The sequence below is a fragment of the Triticum urartu genome, unplaced genomic scaffold (genome assembly GCF_056163025.1).
Source record: "Triticum urartu cultivar PI428250 unplaced genomic scaffold, HENAU_Tu73 scaffold1593, whole genome shotgun sequence".
NCBI lineage: Eukaryota > Viridiplantae > Streptophyta > Magnoliopsida > Poales > Poaceae > Triticum > Triticum urartu.
The window spans coordinates 15,001-28,493 of record NW_028260052.1 but is presented as its reverse complement, the minus strand read 5'-3'; positions in this window follow the sequence as shown (position 1 = coordinate 28,493).

Sequence of the window (13,493 nt, the reverse complement as noted above, 5' to 3'; positions counted from 1 at the left end):
TTGTTTTATTATTTTTTTAGTAGTCTTATAGTAGTCTTAGATTTTTCATTTTGATGAGCCTCGCTTTGAGGAATTCATGGAATAATCCATTTTCATGGAATAATGAATTAAGGAAGAAAGGATATGAGTCTACCGCTTACAAGAAAAGATCTCATGATAGTCAATATGGGCCCTCAACACCCATCAATGCATGGTGTTCTTCGACTGATCGTTACTCTCGATGGTGAGGATGTTATTGATTGTGAACCCATATTAGGGTATTTACACAGAGGAATGGAAAAAATCGCGGAAAACCGAACTATTATACAATACTTACCTTATGTAACAAGGTGGGATTATTTAGCTACTATGTTTACAGAAGCAATAACAGTAAATGCACCAGAATTCTTGGAGAATATTCAAATACCACAAAGAGCCAGCTATATTAGGGTAATTATGTTAGAATTAAGCCGGATAGCTTCTCACTTGCTATGGCTTGGACCTTTTATGGCGGATCTCGGCGCACAGACTCCTTTTTTCTATATTTTTAGAGAGAGAGAATTAATATATGATCTATTTGAAGCTGCTACAGGTATGCGAATGATGCACAATTACTTTCGCATCGGAGGAGTAGCCGCCGATCTACCTTATGGATGGATCGATAAATGTTTAGATTTCTGTGATTATTTTTTACGCGGAGTTGTTGAATATCAACAACTTATTACACAGAATCCAATTTTTTTAGAGCGAGTTGAAGGAGTAGGTTTTATTAGCGGAGAAGAAGCAGTAAATTGGGGCTTATCGGGACCGATGTTACGAGCTTCTGGAATACAATGGGATCTTCGTAAAGTAGATCCTTATGAGTCTTACAACCAATTTGATTGGAAAGTCCAATGGCAAAAAGAAGGGGATTCGTTAGCTCGCTATTTAGTACGAATTGGTGAAATGAGGGAATCCATCAAAATAATTCAACAAGCTGTAGAAAAAATTCCTGGAGGACCTTATGAAAATTTAGAAGTCCGACGCTTTAAGAAAGAAAATAATTCTGAATGGAATGATTTTGAGTATAAATTTCTTGGTAAAAAACCTTCGCCCAATTTTGAATTGTCAAGACAAGAGCTTTATGTAAGAGTAGAAGCCCCAAAAGGTGAATTAGGGATTTATCTAGTAGGAGATGATAGCCTTTTCCCCTGGAGATGGAAAATCCGTCCACCCGGGTTTATTAATTTGCAAATTCTTCCTCAGCTAGTTAAAAAAATGAAATTGGCTGATATCATGACGATATTAGGTAGTATAGATATCATTATGGGGGAAGTTGATCGTTGAAATGATAATAGATAGGGTAGAGGTAGAAACTATCAATTCTTTTTCGAAATTGGAATTATTAAAAGAAGTCTATGGACTGATATCGATTCTACCCATTTTGACCCTCCTTTTGGGAATAACAATAGAGGTACTCGTAATTGTGTGGTTAGAAAGAGAAATATCTGCGTCGATACAACAACGTATTGGTCCTGAATATGCTGGCCCCCTGGGCCTGCTTCAAGCTATAGCAGATGGGACTAAGCTACTTTTTAAAGAAGATATTCTGCCATCCCGAGGAGATATTTCTTTATTTAGCATTGGACCCTCTATAGCAGTCATATCAGTTTTATTAAGTTTTTTAGTTATCCCTTTGGGATATCATTTTGTTTTAGCCGATCTTAGTATTGGTGTTTTTTTATGGATTGCCATTTCAAGTATAGCTCCTATTGGTCTTCTTATGGCAGGATATAGCTCAAATAATAAATATTCTTTTTCAGGCGGTCTACGAGCTGCTGCTCAATCCATTAGTTATGAAATACCATTAACTTTTTGTGTGCTAGCAATATCTCTACGTGTGATTCGTTAAAATAGATCTTTTTCCTATAAAATCCATTAACTATTTATATTCCTTTTCTTATTTAGTATTTGGGTTGGTAAGTTAAACTAGATAGCTATATGAGTGAAACAAAACAGCTTATAAATTTGTAGTAAAAAGAAAAAATCTCATTTCCTACGTACAAGAAAAAAGTGGAAGTAAACATAAGCAGTGTAAACTCTTTATCCCAAGGTTGATATTTTTTAATTAGTCATCATATCTTGAAGCGGCCAAGAATAAAGGATTCACGATATGGAATTCCATTACTAGAATACTCCTAGTTATTACTATAACTTAATAATCCATAAGAAGAATCCACCAAAAGTTAGTGAAGGGTTAGGAACACTAAAGTACATAAAGGATTAGTAATGGAAAATCTAAAACATTAGAGATTTTTGCCCATAAAAGGAATCATAATAAGGACTTGCAATTTGTAGAAATTATCAAGTAGTACTTTCTTCGGATTCCGATCCAGAGTATGTTCCCATTCACTTGTTAAGGAAATGGCTATCAAGAACGAATTAACCCTTTATCCATTTTTTCTTTTTAAATACCCCCTCCCTGGGGAAAGAAGAATAGTAAAAAAGATATGGAGTGCACTAGAAAAAATTTTCATTATTTCCTTCCTCTATCCATATTCATGCAGAATTGCTCATGAACTAATACCCAACTCTTTCCATTTATTAATTGAATTCCTATAACAAGTAACAAGTGTTTTATTCCAAGATTAAGTTATTACTGAACAAAGAAAAATTTTCATTATATTATAAAGGATGAGATCAATTCGGAAGCGCTTTTTCTTATTCTAGCAGACGGAATTCCTTTGGTCTAATTTAGGACTTTCAAATCTATTTTATTTTATCTAATTCTATCTACGCCCCCGGGGCTAGGAACAAAACAGTCCTTTCCTTTTTCTGATCATAGAGAAGCCGTATGAAGCTAAGGTTTCATGTACGGTTTTGAAATAGCGGTGGGAACTGTGATGTTATCACCGACTATGATTATCTAACAGTTCAAGTACAGTTGATATAGTTGAAGCACAGTCAAAATACGGTTTTTTTGGATGGAATATTTGGCGTCAGCCTATAGGTTTTCTGGTTTTTTTAATTTCTTCTTTGGCAGAATGTGAAAGATTACCCTTTGATTTACCAGAAGCGGAGGAAGAATTAGTAGCAGGTTACCAAACTGAATATTCCGGTATCAAATATGGTTTATTTTATCTTGTTTCTTACCTAAATTTATTAGTTTCTTCTTTATTTGTAACAGTTCTCTACTTGGGCGGGTGGAATTTATCTATTCCCTATATATCCTTTTTTGATTTTTTCCAAATGAATAAAGCAGTTGGAATTTTGGAAATGACAATGGGTATATTTATTACATTAACTAAAGCTTATTTATTTCTCTTCATTTCTATCACAATAAGATGGACTTTACCGAGGATGAGAATGGATCAGTTATTAAATCTTGGATGGAAATTTCTTTTACCTATTTCCCTGGGCAATCTCTTATTAACAACCTCTTCTCAACTTGTTTCACTATAAATAAGATAATACAATAATAGTAAGAATATTTTCAACACAAAAGCTCTCTCAAACAAGAGAAAGAAACATATCTTTTTCATAGATATTTAGAATGAATATGTTCCCTATGGTAACTGGGTTCATGAGTTATGGTCAACAAACAATACGTGCTACAAGGTACATAGGTCAAAGTTTCATAACTACCTTATCCCACACAAATCGTTTACCTATAACGATTCACTACCCTTATGAAAAATCAATTACACCAGAGCGTTTCCGAGGGCGAATCCACTTTGAATTTGATAAATGTATTGCTTGTGAAGTATGTGTTCGCGTATGTCCGATAGATTTACCCGTTGTGGATTGGAGATTTGAAAAGGATATTAAAAGAAAACAATTGCTTAATTATAGTATTGATTTCGGAGTTTGTATATTTTGTGGCAATTGTGTTGAGTACTGTCCAACAAGCTGTTTATCAATGACTGAAGAATATGAACTTTCTACCTATGATCGTCATGAATTGAATTACAATCAAATTGCTTTAAGTCGGTTACCAATCTCCATAATGGGAGATTACACAATTCAAACAATTAGGAATTCGTCTGAAAGTAAAATAAACAAAGAAAAATCTTCGAATTCAAGAACGATTACTGATTACTAAACTTTGATTTTGTCTTTCTGTTATAAAAATCTAATAATTCTTTATTAAACTTTAAAATTAAACTATAAAGAAAAACGAAAAACTACTGCTTATTGGAAATTATTTCTTATTTTAAATCAGACTAGATTTTCGTGATATAATATAATTTATAACTATAAGTTTATACACAAAAAAATACCCTAATCCTTTTTTCCTTCCTTGAATCCTTTAGTTTTAGTCAGTTCATGAAAAATTTTATACTATTAATTTCTTTTTATCCATAATGGATTTACCTGGACCAATACATGAGATTCTTATGCTATTTGGGGGATTTGTTCTTCTACTAGGGGGTCTAGGAGTAGTATTACTTACCAACCCCATTTATTCTGCCTTTTCGCTGGGATTAGTTCTTGTTTGTATATCCTTATTCTATTTTTTATTAAATTCCTACTTTGTAGCTGTCGCACAACTTCTTATTTATGTGGGAGCCATAAATGTCTTGATCATATTCGCTGTAATGTTCGTAAATGGCTCAGAATGGTCTAAAGATAAGAATTATTGGACTATTGGAGATGGGTTCACTTCACTCGTTTGTATAACTATTGTTTTTTCACTAATGACTACTATCCCAGATACGTCGTGGTATGGAATTCTTTGGACTACAAGATCAAACCAAATAGTAGAACAGGGTCTCATAAATAATGTTCAACAAATTGGAATTCATTTAGCAACCGATTTTTATCTTCCGTTTGAACTCATTTCCATAATTCTTCTAGTTTCTTTAATAGGTGCAATTACTATGGCTCGGCAATAAGAAAACTTAGAAAAAGTACAAATTATAAGAATTGCAAATCTAAAATAAATAACTAAAGAATCACAATTTTGATTTAGTAAAATCCATCTACTGCCAACAAATACCTCCTTTTTTTTTTTTTTTTTTTTCTTTTGTTGTGTAATTGTTCTATTGTAATTAATTGAATCGGTTCAATTCTTGCCCTCATATTGAAATGAATCGAGATTGATAAGGAGTTAGTTAATGATGTTTGAGCATGTACTTTTTTTGAGTGTCTATTTATTTTCGATTGGTATCTATGGATTGATCACAAGCCGAAACATGGTTAGAGCTCTAATATGTCTTGAACTTATACTGAATTCAATTAATCTAAATCTCGTAACATTTTCTGATCTATTTGATAGTCGCCAATTAAAAGGAGATATTTTCGCAATTTTTGTTATAGCCCTTGCAGCTGCTGAAGCCGCTATTGGACTATCCATTCTTTCTTCCATCCATCGTAATAGGAAATCCACTCGTATCAATCAATCTAATTTATTGAATAATTAGACTTTTGAATAATTAGACATAGAATCCTCTAAACAAAGGCGCACATATTAAAATAAATAGAAATCAATACTATTTTCTTAGTATTATTTGAGAATATCCATTTTTTTTAGTAGATTATTGCATAGTATTCTTTTTCACTTAAATGAATTTTTGTATTTGTAATTCATTGATATTGCAATTTGAATATTGCAATAATTTATATTGAAAAGACGATAGCCAATTTATTGGCTAATTCGAATTCGTCTGTACAATTCGTAAAATTCTTTCTTATTTCTTATTTATTGTTGAAATCCAAAATTAAAGTCTCTTGGCTCTCTTCACGCTTTCTCACAAACAGATTAAAAAATAGATTTTTTTTTTTGAAGTTTGGATAAACCATTGCTTCGTCTGGTGTCTACAATACATATGACTCATTATAGTACTAATTTCATTTTTACCAGATCGAAAAATTTTATGTTGAAAAGAAAAATTTATAGATCCAATGTCACATTCCGTAAAAATTTACGATACATGTATAGGATGCACTCAATGTGTACGAGCTTGTCCAACAGATGTATTAGAAATGATACCCTGGGATGGATGTAAAGCCAAGCAAATTGCTTCCGCGCCGAGAACCGAAGATTGTGTGGGTTGTAAGAGATGTGAATCTGCCTGCCCGACAGATTTTTTAAGTGTCCGCGTTTATTTAGGGCCTGAAACAACACGTAGCATGGCTCTATCTTATTGATACGTTACAAAAAACTTCACTCGAATCGTCTGATTCCTCTTTACCGAAGAAGCCTGTGCTCGAAATAATCGAGCACGGGCTTTTCTGGTCAAAACGTATCTTGTCTTTATCACTTTATCATGAGTTATTTTCCTTGGTTAACAATACTTGTTGTTTTGCCGATATTTGCAGGTTCATTAATTTTCTTTTTACCTCATAAGGGAAACAAAGTCGTTAGGTGGTATACTATATCTATTTGTTTATTAGAATTCCTTCTAATGACTTATGCGTTCTGTTATCATTTCCAACTGGAGGATCCCTTAATCCAATTAAAGGAGGATTATAAATGGATAGATGTCTTCGATTTCCACTGGAGATTGGGAATCGATGGACTTTCATTAGGATCTATTTTATTGACAGGATTTATCACTACTTTAGCTACTTTAGCAGCTTGGCCAATTACACGGAATTCGCGATTATTCTATTTCCTGATGCTCGCAATGTATAGTGGTCAAATAGGATTATTTTCTTCGCGAGACCTTTTACTTTTTTTTATCATGTGGGAGTTAGAATTAATTCCTGTTTACTTACTTTTATCCATGTGGGGGGGGAAGAGGCGTCTATATTCAGCTACAAAGTTTATTTTGTATACTGCAGGCGGTTCCATTTTTTTCTTAATCGGAGTTCTGGGTATGGGCTTATATGGTTCCAACGAACCAGGATTAGATTTGGAAAGATTAATTAATCAATCATACCCTGCAACCTTGGAAATACTTTTATATTTTGGCTTCCTTATTGCTTATGCTGTCAAATTGCCGATTATACCCCTACATACGTGGTTACCAGATACCCATGGGGAAGCACATTATAGTACATGTATGCTTTTAGCGGGAATATTATTAAAGATGGGAGCATATGGATTGATTCGGATCAACATGGAATTGTTACCTCATGCTCATTATCTATTTTCGCCCTGGTTAGTAATAATAGGAGCGATCCAAATAATCTATGCAGCTTCAACTTCTCTTGGTCAACGAAATTTCAAAAAAAGAATAGCTTATTCCTCTGTATCTCACATGGGTTTCATAATTATAGGAATTGGTTCCATAACCAACATTGGACTCAATGGAGCTATTTTACAAATATTATCCCATGGATTTATTGGTGCTACACTTTTTTTCTTGGCAGGAACCGCTTCTGATAGAATGCGTCTTGTTTATCTCGAAGAACTGGGGGGAATATCTATCCCAATGCCTAAAATTTTTACCATGTTTAGTAGCTTTTCAATGGCTTCTCTTGCCTTACCAGGAATGAGTGGTTTTGTCGCAGAATTAGTAGTATTTTTTGGACTAATTACTAGTCCAAAATTTCTGTTAATGCCAAAAACACTAATTACTTTTGTAATGGCAATTGGAATGATATTAACTCCTATTTATTTATTATCTATGTTACGCCAGATGTTCTATGGATACAAGCTATTTAATGTTCCAAACGCAAATTTTGTGGATTCTGGACCACGAGAACTCTTTATTTTAATCTGTATCTTTTTACCAGTAATAGGAATTGGTATTTATCCAGATTTTGTTCTCTCCCTATCCGTTGACAGGGTAGAGGCTCTCTTATCCAATTATTATCCTAAATAGGTTTGCTTTTTTTTACTCGTCTGCTCTATTAATGCAGAAATAAGTAAAAAAGTATATAATGCAGAAATAAGTAAAAAAGTATAATTAGATCTATCTCGAATTTTTGAGAACCCTTTGATAAGGCGTTCAAGGGGTTCTCAAATAAAACATAAAAGTAAAAACCTTCATTTCATGAAGGTTTTATTTTATGTAATCATTTAGGTGTTAATGTAAACGAACCATAACTATGTAAGCCTATTCCTAATAGATTTATACCAAAATAACAAATCCAAATTATAAGAAATCCTATCAAAGCTATAAGTGCAGAATTCGTACCCTTCCAATTTGGATTTGTTCTACTATGTAAATAAATTGCGAATATGGTCCAAGTAATAAATGCCCAAGTTTCCTTAGGATCCCAATTCCAATAGGATCCCCAGGCCTCATTAGCCCATACTGCTCCACAAAGAATACCTACGGTTAAAAGGGTAAATCCTAGGCTAATGACACGATAACTCCAAGAATCCAAACGCTCCGTTAATTGATATTTGTAATAATTTGGAAATGAAGGGACAGAGGTTCTTTTTAAAGCACTTCTTTTTGCATAAAAATATTTAATATCACTAAAGAAAAATGTTTTATTTAAAACATTTTTTTTCTTTTTAGAAAAGAAATGGAAATTATTTCGAAATCTAATGATTAGAATAGCGGCAGATAATAAGGATCCGCACAAAAGAGTTGCATAGCTTAATAACATCATACTGACATGCATCATTAACCACTGAGATTGTAGAGCAGGTACTAGTATCGTGGATTGATGCATTTCAGTTAAAAGACCCGATGTGGCAAAGCCTTGCGTTAAAATAGTACTTGGCGTAGTTATTGTGCTTAAATCATTTTTAGAGTTCTGTATTTTAGGAATGGTATGAAGAATATACAGGGCCCATGAAAGGAAGATCAATGACTCATATAAATTACTTAATGGAAAATGTCCCGAGGAAGCCCAACGAGAAACTAAGAATCCTGTTATAGAGAAAAAAGTAACTATCATTCCTTTTTCTGACGAATCGCGTAATCCTCCAAGTTCACGAACTAATAAGGTTATAAAATGAATCGTAATCACAATTGAAATCGTTGAGAAAGAGATATGAGTTAGTATATGTTCTAAAGTTGCAAATAGCATAAGGGGAAGGTCCCATTACAAAATTGTAAATTTCGAATTGATTTCTAATCTATTGTATTCTTTTTCAAGAATGCCGCCACTCGGATTCGAACCGAGATGCTTGAGCACTGCTTCCTAAGAGCAGCGTGTCTACCAATTTCACCATGGCGGCTAACTTCAAATAATAGGTAACTTAAAAGAATAATAGCTATTATCTTGGGAATCGTCGATATTGGGAAAGTCCATAAAATTTAGGAACATTAGAGTTTTCATTAAAATAGACTTCGTTTGGTAGTATCGTTTCCATTTTTTTTTTTTACAATAAACTCTTGCTTTGCCCAATAGAAACACAAACACTGCTTGAAAGAGTTGGAACTTCTTTTTTCTAACTTGCAATTATAGAACTAATTTTTTCTAATTAATTTCCCCTTTACATTTTGAAAATTCTTTCAATACAATGAAAAAAATCCAAAAGGGTTTCTATTTAATGATGAAATTAAAATAAAATGGATAAATAGAAAAGGCTTTTTGGATTTTTTAAAAATTTCTAGAATGAAAGTCTTTATGCTCTTATTAATAAGATTTACTAACCTTATGATTTTGGAGAAGATAGGTGGAAGTTGTAAGTCCTATTGTAAGAATACTCCACTTTTCATAATTTTCCTAATAGAATATGAGGATTCTATTAGGAAAATTATGAAAAGTTCATTGATAGGAAAAGAATACTTAGCACACAGTATACCAAACAAAACTTTTTTTTTCTTGTATATATAAGATAAGAGGGGTTTTTTGTTCTAAGAATATTGTACCGAGTAATTCGACACATAAAAGTACATTCAAAGAAGAATCCAAATTATTAAATAATTGGAATTCTTTTTTGATAAGTCAATTCATATTATTCCAAAATCTTATTATTTGTTTGTTGCCCAGAAAAACCCTTTGGTTTTGGATGCTCATTACCGCTCGAAAATGATCTTGATTTTACTAAAGAATAAGATTGTACTATGGAAAAATAAGTCTTTTTCTTCCAAATATTTTTACGAATACGCTTTTTTGACATTGAAGTACGTTTTTTTGGAACTGCCATTCAAAAAGGAAATTACTTTTTTCTAGTTGTATGTGAAAGACATCTATTGCTGCAAATCAATCCTTCTTTCTTCTTTTTATTAGTATTTATACTTAGATACTGAAAGATACTTAAATTTTGAATTATTTTTTACTTCATTTTGTCTAATGCGGATAAGACAACAAGAATTTTTTAACATTTTTTCTTTATATATTTTATACTTTTTTTTTAATAATATAGAATATATAGAAGGGTTTCTCATTTAAATCTATTTATATCTATTTATATATCAAGTATACTCCATATATAGATATATGGTATGGAAGCCTATCCCCCATATAAGATAAGACGGGGGGATAAAAAGAAGGGAAAATGAAAATAGTTAATTAAGTTCAGAATGGTATTCCATAAAGGAAAGGAATTCCAATCAAAACAAAAAATACTGAGTCTCTTAAACAAGACATTCTAAAACTTAGGTAATTTATAGTCATTAGAATTTTAGTTCTATATGAAGTAAGGACTATTCGATAATTTCTTATAAACATAGGTTTTCATTGGAATTCACTCAATCAGTTAATTATGGAACAAGAGAGCTGTTTCATCTTTGTTTTAAAGAAATATAAAAATGAATTATGAATAGAAAGTAAAATGATTCCACTTTTTTTTTTTTATTTTTATAAATATCTTTATTTAGTTAATAAAATAACTTCGTTACCTAGTTATTTTATTAACTTTTTTAATTTAACCAACTAAACCCATTCTTAATTTTTAATTATTTCAATGAGATAAATTTTGGAAAAATTAAGAATTTCAGTATTTTTTCTTATTCTTTTTATTTATTCTTTCAGAAAGAGATAAGAATTGGTTTGGTGAATCGGAAACAATTTTATAGAAAAATTGAAGTAAAAATTGAAGTAAAAATTGCAATTTCTTTTCTTATGGAACATACATATCAATATGCATGGGTAATCCCTCTTCTCCCACTTCCAGTTATTATGTCAATGGGATTTGGCCTTATTCTTATTCCGACAGCAACAAAAAATCTTCGTCGCATATGGGCTTTTCCTAGTGTTTTACTCTTAAGTATAGCTATGGTATTCTCAGTTCAACTGTCTATTCAACAAATAAATGGAAGTTCGATCTATCAATATCTATGGTCTTGGACCGTCAATAATGATTTTTCTTTAGAATTTGGATACTTGATTGACCCACTTACTTCTATTATGTTAATACTAATTACTACTGTAGGAATCCTGGTTCTTATTTATAGTGATGGTTAATGTCTCACGATGAAGGATATTTGAGATTTTTTGTTTATATAAGTTTTTTCAATACTTCCATGTTGGGATTGGTTACTAGCTCCAATTTGATACAAATTTATTTTTTTTGGGAACTCGTGGGAATGTGTTCTTATTTATTGATAGGCTTTTGGTTTACACGACCAATCGCAGCGAGTGCTTGTCAAAAAGCTTTTGTAACTAATCGTGTAGGGGATTTTGGTCTATTATTAGGAATTTTAGGTTTTTTTTGGATAACAGGTAGTTTAGAGTTTAGGGATTTGTTCAAAATAGCTAATAACTGGATTCCTAATAATGGAATTAACTCTTTACTTACTACTTTGTGTGCTTTTTTATTATTCCTTGGTGCAGTTGCGAAATCCGCACAATTCCCTCTTCACGTATGGTTACCCGATGCTATGGAAGGGCCCACTCCTATTTCGGCTCTTATACACGCAGCAACTATGGTTGCTGCGGGAATTTTTCTTCTAGCTCGACTTCTTCCTCTTTTCATATCTTTACCTTTGATAATGAGTTTTATTTCTTTAGTAGGTACAATAACACTATTCTTAGGAGCTACTTTAGCTCTTGCTCAGAGAGATATTAAAAGAAGCTTAGCCTATTCTACAATGTCTCAATTGGGTTATATGATGTTAGCTCTAGGTATAGGTTCTTATCAAGCTGCTTTATTCCATTTGATCACTCATGCTTATTCAAAAGCTTTATTGTTCTTGGGATCCGGATCCGTTATTCATTCAATGGAACCTCTTGTTGGATATTCACCAGATAAAAGTCAAAATATGGTTCTTATGGGCGGTTTAAGAAAATACATTCCAATCACAAGAACTACTTTTTTATGGGGTACACTTTCTCTTTGTGGTATTCCACCTCTTGCTTGCTTCTGGTCCAAAGATGAAATCCTTAGTAATAGTTGGTTGTATTCGCCCTTTTTTGGAATAATAGCCTCCTTTACTGCAGGATTAACTGCCTTTTATATGTTTCGGATATATTTACTTACATTTGATGGGTATTTGCGTGTTCATTTTCAAAATTACAGTAGCACTAAAGAGAGTTCCTTGTATTCAATATCCTTATGGGGAAAAAGGATACCCAAAGGAGTGAATAGGGATTTCGTTTTATCAACAACGAAGAGTGGAGTTTCTTTTTTTTCACAAAATATACCAAAAATTCAAGGTAATACAAGAAATAGGATAGGATCCTTTACTACGTCTTTTGGGGCTAAAAAAACTTTTGCCTATCCGCATGAAACGGGAAATACTATGTTATTTCCTCTTCTTATATTACTACTTTTCACTTTGTTCATTGGATTCATAGGAATCTCTTTTGATAATGGAGGAATTGGTAATGGAATAGCAGAGTTAACCATATTATCAAAGTGGTTAACTCCCTCAATAAACTTTACCCAGGAAAGTTCTAATTCTTTTGTAAATTCATATGAATTTATTACTAATGCAATTTCTTCTGTAAGTCTAGCTATCTTTGGTTTATTCATAGCATATATCTTCTATGGATCCGCTTATTCTTTTTTTCAGAATTTGGATTTAATAAACTCTTTTTACAAAGGAAATCCTAAAAAAGAATTTTTAGATCAAGTAAAAAAAAATATATACAGTTGGTCATATAATCGTGGTTATATAGATATTTTCTATACTAGGGTCTTTACCCTCGGTATAAGAGGGTTAACCGAACTCACGGAGTTTTTTGATAAGGGTGTTATTGATGGAATTACCAATGGAGTGGGTCTTGCTAGTTTTTGTATAGGAGAGGAAATTAAATATGTAGGGGGAGGTCGAATCTCGTCTTATTTATTCTTTTTTTTATGTTATGTATCTGTGTTTTTATTCTTTTTTCTTTCTTAAGTTAAGGAATTTACAACAAGTCTCTTGCAAAAATAACTATCCTATCCCCTTTCTACAATCTCTCTATATCCTTGTTACATAAGGTAAGTATTGTATAATAGTTCGGTTTTCCGCGATTTTTTCCATTCCTCTGTGTAAATACCCTAATATGGGTTCACAATCAATAACATCCTCACCATCGAGAGTAACGATCAGTCGAAGAACACCATGCATTGATGGGTGTTGAGGGCCCATATTGACTATCATGAGATCTTTTCTTGTAAGCGGTAGACTCATATCCTTTCTTCCTTAATTCATTATTCCATGAAAATGGATTATTCCATGAATTCCTCAAAGCGAGGCTCATCAAAATGAAAAATCTAAGACTACTATAAGACTACTAAAAAAATAATAAAACAA